Below are 12,131 nucleotides of genomic sequence, written 5' to 3' on the forward strand. Positions count from 1 at the left end.
AAAGCTTGTTTGCAAAAACTGGGAGCAAATCTCTGCGCTTTTGTTTTGAACAGCTTTTGCACCCTCATATTTAAAACAATAAGGTTAATTTATATAATATATATATAATGAGAAATTATGTAGTGGTACCTAAATGTTGGCAATTAGCGCATAAACATATATATAGTAGATTTTGTGTATTCATACAACATTGCAACACTACACTGGTGTGTTTGCTAAATAAACGCACTAATGTACCTGCACTTTAACGCAGAGGTTTATTATGGAATTATTTTTAATACTTTTATACTTAATGGTGGTAGTTTGAACCTTTTCCAAGGATCTACATGCTAGCTCATACTAGTACCATAAAATATCAATGAATAAGTTTGTAAAGCTGATAAATATACCTGATTTACTGTGTTGACATATCTCACACTCTCGGTATTAAAGCTTGGCTAGTATAGTCTGCCTCTGTTTATTATTCATTTTTTTGGTTTACAGTCAGAGTTTATACAGCTGGTTATTTCTTTATTAGTATTACCATCAGTTTCATTATTATCAGTAATTTTATTGTCGTTTAAAATGTTTAGAAATTGTTACTCTTATTTTAAATAATCTATTTAAAAAATCAAATAGCAAAGATTAAATTTTTATGAAGTTTTTAGTTGTGCAAACTAAGTATTAAGCCTTATACAAACAGTTTTGCATATGTTTAGTAATGCTATAAACAGAGCGTACTCTCTGGAATAGCAAAATCATTCTCACATTGTTATTTTTTGTAGTACATTGTGGTCGAACTTGGGTCACTCGAGACAGTAGTAGAAATTCACATCTATGGAAATGATGACTACGGTAAAAGCTGTATATCTCAGTTATAGTCACCTAATTAATATGCATATTTACCAAATTTATATGGCCTTCCAGCAGTTATATACACTTTACTGCATTTGAGAAGCAATTAGCAAAAGATTATTATAGTTCATGTACGCAAAAAAAGCTTTTGGTCAATCATTTATTGCCTGCCATGTTTTTAACTCTTAAAGGTGAATTAACAAAAAATTCTATTTAGACTTCATCAGAAAGTGTCAGTATTTTTCTATCAATTGCGATTGTCTTTGATATTTGAGGCGATCTGTCTGCCACAGTGTTTTAAGATTAAAATCGAAAAGCTTTATCGTCGTTGAAAGGCTCAGATCGAGCAAAGATGAAGTTTATGACGTGTATTAGTCGCAATGATAAAACCAGAATAGAGATGTGTCACGGTGCAACTTAAAATCAATAGCTGATATCCACTATCACAAGGTAATAACTACTGACAACATTTTGCATGTAATCGTAATTAAGTTTTGTCGATTTTAATCATGAAATATTCTGTCAAGCAGATCATCTCACACATCAAAAACAATCGCAAATGATAGGAAAATACCGACGCTTTCTGATTAAAAAATTCATCTTTAAATAATGTTTTGTATTTTGTTATAAGATTATAAGATGTTTTATTTTATTGCTAAGCTATGGCATAAACATTCATTATAATCAAGCTTACACATGTATCACTAATGATTTGTTTTGGTGCAAGAATAAACACAATGAGTACAAGCTTTGTACAATAGTCAGTAGTTAGGAATACAAGCTCTGTACACTAATCAGTATTTAGTAGTAAAAACTCTGTACACTAGTCAGTAGTTAGGAATACAAGCTCTGTACACTAGTCAGTAGTTAGTAGTACAAGCTCTGTACACTACTCAGTAGATAAGAGTACAAGCTCTGTACACTAGTCAGGATTTAGTAGTACAAACTCTGTACACTAGTCAGTAGTTAGGAATACAAGCTCTGTAAACTAGTCAGTAGTTAGGAATACAAGCTTTGTACACTAGTCAGTGTATAGTAGTAAAAACTCTGTACACTAGTCAGTAGTTAGGAATACAAGCTCTGTACACTAATCAGTATTTAGTAGTAAAAACTCTGTACACTAGTCAGTAGTTAGGAATACAAACTCTGTACACTAGTCAGTAGTTAGGAATACAAGCTCTGTATACTAGTCAGTAGCTAAGAGTACAAGCTCTGTACACTAGTCAGGATTTAGTAGTACAAATTCTGTACACTAGTCAGTAGTTAGGAATACAAGCTCTGTATACTAGTCAGTAGTTACGAATACAAGTTCTGTACACTAGTTAGTTGGCTTGTTTCGAATCCACTGGTGCAAGGCCGGAGTTGTAAGTCACAAGTCAGCTCGAAGGAAGTAGTCAATAGCAGAAATCTTTTTTAGCTGCCAGCCTCGGACGCATTAGAATATTTTATGGTGAAACAAAGGACAATTTGCCAAATACCTTTCGTATGACAACCAATCCAGCCACATCTAATCCTGTAATTCTTTCGAGGACAGCAAGAAATACAGGCTTCATCAAGTTCATCAAACTGACACCTGGAAATATGTGCATAGCTGAAATTCTCATTTACAGACAATAGGAAGCGCACAAGTTTCCTTGAGAGCTTTGGCAAAATTACATTAACAAGGTCAATCAACGAAAAGTTCTGATTTCGCCAATTTTATTATATGTTTAAAAAGTAACTGGGTCTTGTTTTTTTTTTGCTTTTGTTTTCCTAGTTTTGCAAACTATTTATGAAAGGCATTTTAAGTGGAGTAACTGAAGATATTTATTTCTAATGAGTTTGAATACATATAACCCCCATCCACAGAGTTTTGAGTTTTTAATATTTTTACATAGTATAATTTTTTACTGTTTTATATTTATGTGTGCAAATTGGTTTGTTAAAGGACAATTGATGAAAATGCATTTCATTCATGCTCTTAAACAATACATAAATGCACTTTTATATTACTACGCAGTTTAACTTGTAGCTAGCTTGTTGTCTGCAAAACCTCTAAGACTGGTTTTAAAACAAACAAGTTATGAATCAAAGCATAATCTATCATTGGGCACCAATTATACCACATTATTTTAATTTATAAAAGTGTTGTAAGAGAATACAAGTACACAAATATAATCAAAAGTGAAATAAATATTTGCTATGACAGGAAAGTCAAATCACAATGAAAAATATTTCAAAATACTCTGTTAGAACGCTTCAAATAATGCCTGAAAAACCCGATGATATTTCCTTGTTGAAAAGAAATCACGGTAAACTTAGCAATGGTATTCTAATGACTTTTTTGACATCATGTATGGATGGCTTAGGTTAGACTTGAGATTTTAGTGTAATCAGTCTAACTCAGTAAAACTTAGCCTAACTAGACATTACTTAAAGATGAACTTACACAAAAATTCGGTAAATTTTTTTAGAAAGTATTGGTACTTTTTTTATCATTTATGATAGTTTTTGATGTTTGAGGTTATCTGAGTGCCAGGAACTTTCAATAGTAAAATCAAAAAACTTGATCACAGTTAAAATGCTCAAAAGAAGCCAAAATAATGTCACTAGTTGCTATCATCACTCGTCTGTCTCTTTCTTTCAATAATGATATCAGCTACACTATTATGATCGAGTTGCAGCGTTTACTCTGTCGGTTTCTTTGGTGATGGGTAACTATAGACATCATAATAGCACGCTCGCTAGAACCTGGGCATTCCAAACAATGGTTTCAAAGCATTAGAAGTGGGATTAAAGCATTTCAAACTATTGTATCTCTGAACTGGGGAGGTCTACAAAAAAAAACAATTATGCCAAATTGAAGCTGGATGTTTTAACTTTATATTGATATTATTTTCATTTGTATCACTTCAGTGGCCAAGTTTACCTTTAAGTGTTATCATCCCGATTTTTTCCTTGGGGGTACCCCACAGCTTTGTCTAATTGTGCTGTGACCACGTTCTTGCACACAGTTTAAAGTCTAGGAGGCCCTTCAAGCGCTTTTCTTCTTCTGCCTTTAAGGGTCCCAGCTGGCTAAACATATTTTCCAATAAATCCCCAAGCTTACCTTGCTGCTGGAAGTCCATATCAACAGGTTAGGGAGGCTGTGAAAAACTTGGCCGGTGGGTGACATTGTAAAAGGCTCAGTGAGCGGCTTGCTCCGTAGGGGAAATAAATTTTCCAAACTGAGCTCAACTTTCTACTGAGCTAAAAGCAGTAAGAGAGGGAGTTAAATTATTTGGCAATTCTGGTCTCACTTTTTTTATTCCTTCTTGAGGTCAAGGGTAGGATTATAGCGTGTTGATTATGTCACAGTAGCAATGGTAATGCGTCTGAAAGTCTCATTTAGTTTTTGTCATTGCAGTTCTCTGTATAAAGACAAAATATAGACTCTAAAATTTTCACAAAGTATAGTGGAATAACTTAAGTTGCAGATTAAATGAAATTCACAAATATTTTAATCTGCAAGCACCAGTTTTATTGCTATTAGCACCTGCAATACAGTGTCACCCTTGCTATTAAAGTTAGCCATGATAGAAATAAATTCATTTGCAAAGATTATTATAATTACGTCACTACTTTATCCAGACAAACTTTTTGGTGAAATAGGAAGTTTGGCTATTTTAGCAATTTGTTTGTATATACATATACCGGCAGGAAGTAGAGCAATAAGTAATATGTAGGTGTTATCCACTCTTTTACTTATAGTAGACAACTCCGTATCTGTGTTACACAGAGTGTTGCTACATTATATATCAACGTGTTGCTTTTGGCTAGAACAGCACTTGTGGCAGTTATGACATACTATCCATACCAACAGCTCTGTAAGAAATATCAGCCAAATTAATGGCTGATATTGGCTGTCATGCAGGCTAACTTGAATCTTATTATTAATGGAATGCAATTTTGCATTGTCAAAGCACTATGACTAATTATTTTTAAAAAGTCGAGCAAAAATGGAATTGATTTACAGCTTAGAAAAAAGTAGCAATTGCTTCAGAGAAACTGCTACATATATAAAAACAGTTTCAAGAACCTTCACTGATATAAACAAAGGATTTTCTCGCAGTTTTTCTGAATAACACAGTGTTATAGATAAATATATATATATATATATATATATGTATATATATATATATATATATATATATATATATATATATATATATATATATATATATATATATATATATATATATATATATATATATATATATATATATACATGTATATATACATATATACATATATATATATATATATATATATATCAGTCAAACATGGATAACTCGAACTTCACAGGAACGAGCGAAAGTGTTCAAGTTATCAGAGCACTGTCACAAGTCGATGTATTTATTTATTTATTAGTAGATACATGCACATATACAAACTATAATAGAAATCAAAAGCATAAATGGCTTGTTTCAAATTAAAAGCTTCTTATGTAAAGTTTAAAACTTTTTTATCAAAAAGTATAGGAGATTTTTTATCACTTGAGATTGTTTTGTTGTTTGTGGTGATGTTATTGCCAGGACGTTTTTTAGATTAAAATTGGCAAAACTTGATAGTTGTTGAAATGCTCAGAAGAAAAAACATCTTTTTCTTTTTGAGCATTTTAACCGAGATCAATTTTGCCGGTTTTTCTTGAAAATCATGCAAAGGTCACCTCACTTTTTCATGCTTTCAAAAGGCGATCGCTAAGTGGATGTTTGGTAAAAATCCAACTTCACCAAAGCTTTAAAAAAGTTGTTGACAAAAATATTTTGCCGACGGTGGTAATAACGACGCCTATGATTTACGAAAAGTTGAGGTTTACCTCTATGACAGAATAAAGTGATTTTCTAAAGCGATAACAACCGTCTCGGTAACCGTTGGGCAAAAAACTGTTTGAGTTAACAGAGTTGAGGTCGAGTTATCTAAAGCAATTTATTATTACGTGGGAAAGGACCAAAGAAACCGTTCGAGTTAACCATGTGTTTGAGCTATCCGTAGGCGAGTTATCCATGTTTGACTGTATATATATATATATATATATATATATATATATATATATATATATATATATATATATATATATATATATATATATAGCTAGATAAAAAAAGATAGATAGATAGCTAGATAGAGAAAGATAGATAGATAGACAGATAGATAGGCTATATATATATGGTAAATATATAGATATATAGATGTATAGATATATAGATAAATAGATAGATAGAATAGATAGATAAATAGATATATACGTATGTAGATAGGTAGTGTTGTAATTCATAATTGGGAGTTGTGAACCTCCTTATCATAAATAACTCCATTACTGTTCGTCTTTCTTTGAACCAATTTGCTTCCAGTTTTCGGACAAAAAACACGTCTTCTTGAAATATTCTAATTAACTTTAGTTTCATCTAAACGTCTACTAAAGTTATAACAGATTGACGCCAAGGATTGAGAATTTGAACTCACAACTAAGTTTATCATTATGCCTATTGGAAATGTTGGAGATCTCAAGCCAGAATCTGAAGATTGGTCAACCTACAAGACCAGATTAAAATCATGGCTAGTGGTAAATGATATAGAAGATGCTGACAAGAAGAAGGCTTCATTGATTGCCTTGGCTAGTGCAGAATCAGTACAGCTGCTCTTAAATTTGGCTTCGCCAGACAACTTGGAGGGTAAAAGTTATGAGCAACTGCTTGAGCTCCTGGATACTCACTATGGGCGTAAGAATGAGGTAGCAGAAGCTTACGTTTTTGACACTCGCACTCAGTCAGCTACTGAATCTATTCCAGAATTTGTACTAGCTCTTAAAAAGTTTTCAACACACTGTAACTTTGGCCCGTCAGCCCAGGTAAAGCAGAAACTCAGAAATAGACTTGTTGCCGGGTACGCTCGGACATTATTAGACAGGCACTAATTAGAGAGGGGCCAACTTTAACGTGGGAAGCAGCAGTAACGCTGGCTACCCAGATGGACGTTTATCAATCTAGCGCTATGGCGCAGCAGGAAATTAAAGCTGCTGGAATTGGGAGAAAACCTAATAGGAAAGGTCCTACAGCCAACAGGTCCCAGGCTCCTTTCTGAGGCCAAGGACCGTCGTCAAACAAAGTTAAGTATTCTAAATGTTGGAAATGCGGACGAACCAATCACCCTAAAAAAAGTTCCTGTTTCAAGGAGGCACGATGTCATAACTGCCAAGAATATAACAGGTAGATATATAGATAGATACATAGATAGATAGATAAAAAGATAGATATATAGATAGATATAAAGATGTATAGATATACAGATAGAAAAATAGAAAATAGATAGAAAGATAGAAAATAGAAAAATAGATAAACAGAGTGAGAGATAGAGATATAAAAAGATAGATAGATTGTTAGATAGATAGACAGATAGACAAATAGATATATAGACAGATAGATATATAGGTAGATAGATACATATATAGATATATTAATAAATAGATAGACAGATGGATACATAGATGTATAGATATATATTAATAAATAGATAGAATAGATAGATAGAATAGATAGATAAATAGATAGATAGTTAGATAGATAGGTAGGTAGGTAGATAAATAGATATATAGATAGATACATAGATAAACAGATAAATAGATAGACAGATAGATAGATATATAGATGTATAGATATATATTACTAGATAGATAGAATAGAGAGATAGATAAATAGATAGATAGTTAGATAGATAGGTAGGTAGGTAGATAGATAGATAAATATATAGGTAGATAGATATATAGATAGATAGTTTGGATAGTGTTTGGTATAAGATGTAGTGCTAATGTTTGGCATAAGATGTAGTGTTAGTGTTTGGTATAAGATGTAGTGTTAATGTTTGGCATAAGATGTAGTGTTAGTGTTTGGTATAAGATGTTGTGTTAGCGTTTGGCATAAGATGTTGTGTTAGTGTTTGGTATAAGATGTTGTGTTAGTGTTTGGCATAAGATGTTGTGTTAGTGTTTGGTATAAGATGTTGTGTTAGTGTTTGGTATAAGATGTAGTGTTAATGTTTGGTATAAGATGTAGTATTAGTGTTTGGTATAAGATGTTGTGTTAGTGTTTGGTATAAGATGTAATGTTAGTGTTTGGTATAAGATGTAGTGTTAGTGTTTAGGATAGGGTGTAGTGGTTATTCTGAGAAAGTAGAATTGTAATAGATGACCAGGTAAGTTAGAGATACAAGTAAATTAGAGGTTTTACAGTAATTAGAGAATGAGACAAAAAATAAATAATAGTAAAATAAATTAGGTGTATTAAACAAAATGTTCTTTTAGCATAACGCTGATCTATAGTGTGGATTGGCTAGGTGTTGATATCTGGTATAAGGTGCACAAGCTTTTGGATAAATAGAAATGTAATAGATGATCAGGTAGGTTGGAGATGTGACCTTAGTATTTTAGACAGGTAATATCTAATAGCACAGTTAGCTCATCAGCATTAAGGGCCTTTAGACACTGATGGTACCTGTTCATATCAAATAAAATAACCCTGAAACGTAATTCTTGAAAGCGTTCTAATTTTTCGTCATCCGTATTTGAGACAAAGGGACACCAGCTTGTAGCAGCATAAGACAGAATGGACAATATATGATTCTGGTATAAGAGTGGTAGGCTTTTTGACTTTATACTCATCTTTTTGAGCTGAACTGGGGCATGAGTTGATGGTCTAGTTTTTGGAATAGTAAAGTCAACATAGACTAAGAATCGTGAATGCTTAATGCTTGTGAGTGTGTATGTGACATGACATAGAAGCACCGGAGCTACTGCAAAAGTTGTGCGTGCGATACAATGTTGCAAAATATCTTACTCACTGATTACTAATCTTCTTTGGTGAAAAAAACTGATTCTTGCTCCATTGTCTACTATAGCTTCAGTTTTGGCTTTTATGGCTTTCTAATAAAATGTGTTTGTATATGAGGATATTATAATTCATTGAGGTTAAAAGTAAAAGTTGAGTATTTTAGATTTATCGGTAACTAACAAACGGGGTCACAAATCCCAAGTCTCAAATGATAAATTATCTGCTGACACTAGATAAAATACTGTCACTAATAAAATGTGATTTTCACACTTTATACCTATCTTTCTGAGCTGAACGTGTAGGCGTGTGTTGATAGTCTAGCTTTTAAAATAATAAAGTTGACACGGTCTATTAGTAAGTATAAATTTACTATAGTAAATTTATAGTAATTTACTACTATAATATTTCTATTATGCACTAAATAACAGGCAAATGCAAACATCCTAGATTTTTTTACGAAAATCTAGACCCATGATTGCATGCATCTATTTTAAAGGTCAGAATACAGGATTCTTTTTTATTCTATTAATAACTCATTTCTTCTGTTTTAGGCTTTAGTTATAAGAGTGTTTTACTTTCAAATATCCTGTACTGGATTGTACATGTAATTGTTATAAGGGGCACATTTTTATTTTATTAATAAACTGTTTCTTTTATTTTAGATTTTTATTTGTAAAGGTGTTTCCTATTCAAATATACTTTTTTGTATAACATATACAATAGCTATGAAATTATCATGGGCTGGATTAAGTGTAAGGGTGTTTCATATTTACATATACTTTACTGTATAACATATAAAAAAGTTATGAACTTATCATGGGCTGGATTAAGAGCATTCAAAAGGGTTGAAACGAATTAAATCCATTTCCAATGTTTTAAATGGAAAATAATTGTTTTTGGAGTACTCTTTTTATTCTATGCTCAGGTTTGATACTGGTTAAACTTGCACCCCAAAGCTCACTATCTAGCTGTCATCTTATCGATATCGCTCAGTGTGATGTCTCTAATTTGTGTTCAGCAAATTTGCGCTTATTCATAGTCTTCATCGATTGTCACTCTTGGGAGATGTCAACATGCAGACGCCACCAATTTAGTCTCTAGAGAATCAAGTTTACTGCCTCTAAAGCTCAGCAACTGGAAAACCAAATGATTGTACAATTAGTAAAAGACTTGTCATAGCCAAAATATTGTGGATTTAACCAAGTTCGAGTCTTCTCTCAAACCCTTCATATTATATAGTTTCTAGCCCAATTCTAATCTCAAGGCTGAGTGAAACAGTCCAATGGCAGCTGAGTTCTAGCGGTAGTTTTCAAAACTCGCTCGTTTGCTACTTGTTTCCACAAAGCGTGACACAAGTTAACTACTCCGTTTTCAGTGTAGCGCAGGCAATCCACTCTATCAAGTAGCTGTCCCACTACATTAATCTAATGCTGTTCACTTTACAGGGTGATACAGACAACATCTGGGATGTCAGTCTTGTTTCACTTCAAGTCTATTGGTTATTATTTTGTTTTATGCTGATTGTTAATCATCTGTAGTCATTTTCTTTTCCAATTTCTGTTTTTTATCCATACATGCATAAGAGCAGTCGCTGTTCACGGTTAGTGCTGGCATATGATCAGTAGGTTAGGGGTTCGAATCACAAAAGGACCACTGGTAGTGCTAGAAAGGGCTACCAGCCACAATCGCTCTTGTACCAAATCTCATCAGCAAATGGTAATGATGTAGCCTATAACATATATGTTATATATTGTTACCATCGATAGAAAACATATATATGTTATACAGTCATACTTCGACTTACGAACTTAATGCGTTCCGAGACTGAGCTCGTATGTCAATTTACTCGCATGTTGGTGCAATTTATTTATATATAGAGCAATTAATTATATATTGATTAGTGTCCATACTCTAAAGAAATGCAAATAAAACACGCAAAACAAGATATTGTAACAGAAATAACATGTTGGTTATTGTCCTAATTTACCACAAGCTTTTAAAAAGCAACAAATAAAATATAATGCAAGGAAATGTGATTAATTAAAATGTAAAATTAAATACATGCAATAGCAGCTAACGCTAGCATTTGCCAGAGAGGGAGATATCCTAGGGAGTTATAGTGAGTTACCCTTCATTACAACAGTTGACTTTGATAAATTTGGATTTTATCAGTCTTAAAAGACAAACTTAGAAGCAAACCTAAAAGCAAACTTTCATTTTCAACTTGACGTAATTAAAATCTCTTCGGCGTTCCTAGCTAGAAGTTTCTCGCTGGTTAGCTAATTTTCCTTTGTTTCGCTTTCACGACTAGCCGGTCGTTTTAAGATAAATCTATCTGAGGACGTTTGCCGTTATCGCCCTTTCAACATGTTGACTAGGATGAACACAGGTGATAAAGCAGAAGCATGTAGCTGGTTATCACAAAAATGATGTATGATGTGTATATATAAATTCATTATCATCATTTGAATAATATATGGTGTAAAGCATATCATTATAATTACCATTATCATCATTTGAATTATATATGGTGTAAAGCATATCATTATAAATACCGACCGGGCAGCAAGAATCGACTGTCCGCAGTCGGAAAGAGTGTCACAACACAATAACAGGCCTAATGAAAGCCCGCAACAATAAATATCACAGTTGCTAGGTTAAATATGAATAAATACGACAGTTGTTCATTGTTATGAATAAATAGATATCACAACCGAGACAACCAAAGGGTCACAACACTGGATTAAGCATAATATAGTATAGGTGAGTATTATGATAGCATAGTATAGGTGAGTATTATGATAGCATAACATATTGTCATGATCCTGCCCTAGTGGCTATATGCAAATGCAGGATCCCTATTCTTTTTGGGTTTTCTTCGCAGAGCGTATCTACCATCAGCTCTGGCTTTTATTGAGGGACTACTGGATGAGTCATTGCGAAAGGAAGGAGGGGCATACGACAGTCGGGCGTCCTGTGAAGATCCGCTTGACATGGGTAAACCACCAACTCGCATGTTACCAGCAGCAGAACCAAGATAAGGTCTATGAGACGGGACATCGAGATCGGAATCAAGATGTGAAGACTCGTTATTCTGAATGTCAGTATCAGGTGAAGATTCGTGGAAGCAATTAGAATCATCATCTGATGAATGAGGTGAGTCGAAGTCAACTCCAATGTCAGAGCTATTACCACGAACAAGCGGTCCACGGTAAAGTTTGAGATTATTGAGATGGACATGTAGAGGTGTCTGACCTGGATCATTGAACAACTGAATATCAACATCTGTGTCAGAAATCCATTTTATGATGTAAATGCCGGTCCATTGCTTGATGAGCTTTGACGTCCGTTTTTTGTAACCGCGACGATTGTAGTAAAAGACAGCGTCATCAACTTTTAGATTGGTAGGATTAGTATTCCGATCATATTACTTCTTTTGTTTTTCTTTCCCTT

General features: G+C 33.3%; 1 long non-coding RNA gene across 1 annotated transcript; it reads left to right on the forward strand.

Moving 5' to 3' along the window:
• The first annotated feature begins 766 nt into the window (after window positions 1-766).
• LOC137408803 (uncharacterized) lies at window positions 767-2,820 on the forward strand. Its single transcript, XR_010980134.1, has 2 exons — window positions 767-834; window positions 2,252-2,820. It is a non-coding gene; the product is annotated as an uncharacterized lncRNA (long non-coding RNA).
• Window positions 2,821-12,131: the final 9,311 nt, after the last annotated feature.

The sequence above is a fragment of the Watersipora subatra genome, chromosome 11, assembly GCF_963576615.1.
Source record: "Watersipora subatra chromosome 11, tzWatSuba1.1, whole genome shotgun sequence".
NCBI classification, from domain to species: Eukaryota; Metazoa; Bryozoa; class Gymnolaemata; order Cheilostomatida; family Watersiporidae; genus Watersipora; species Watersipora subatra.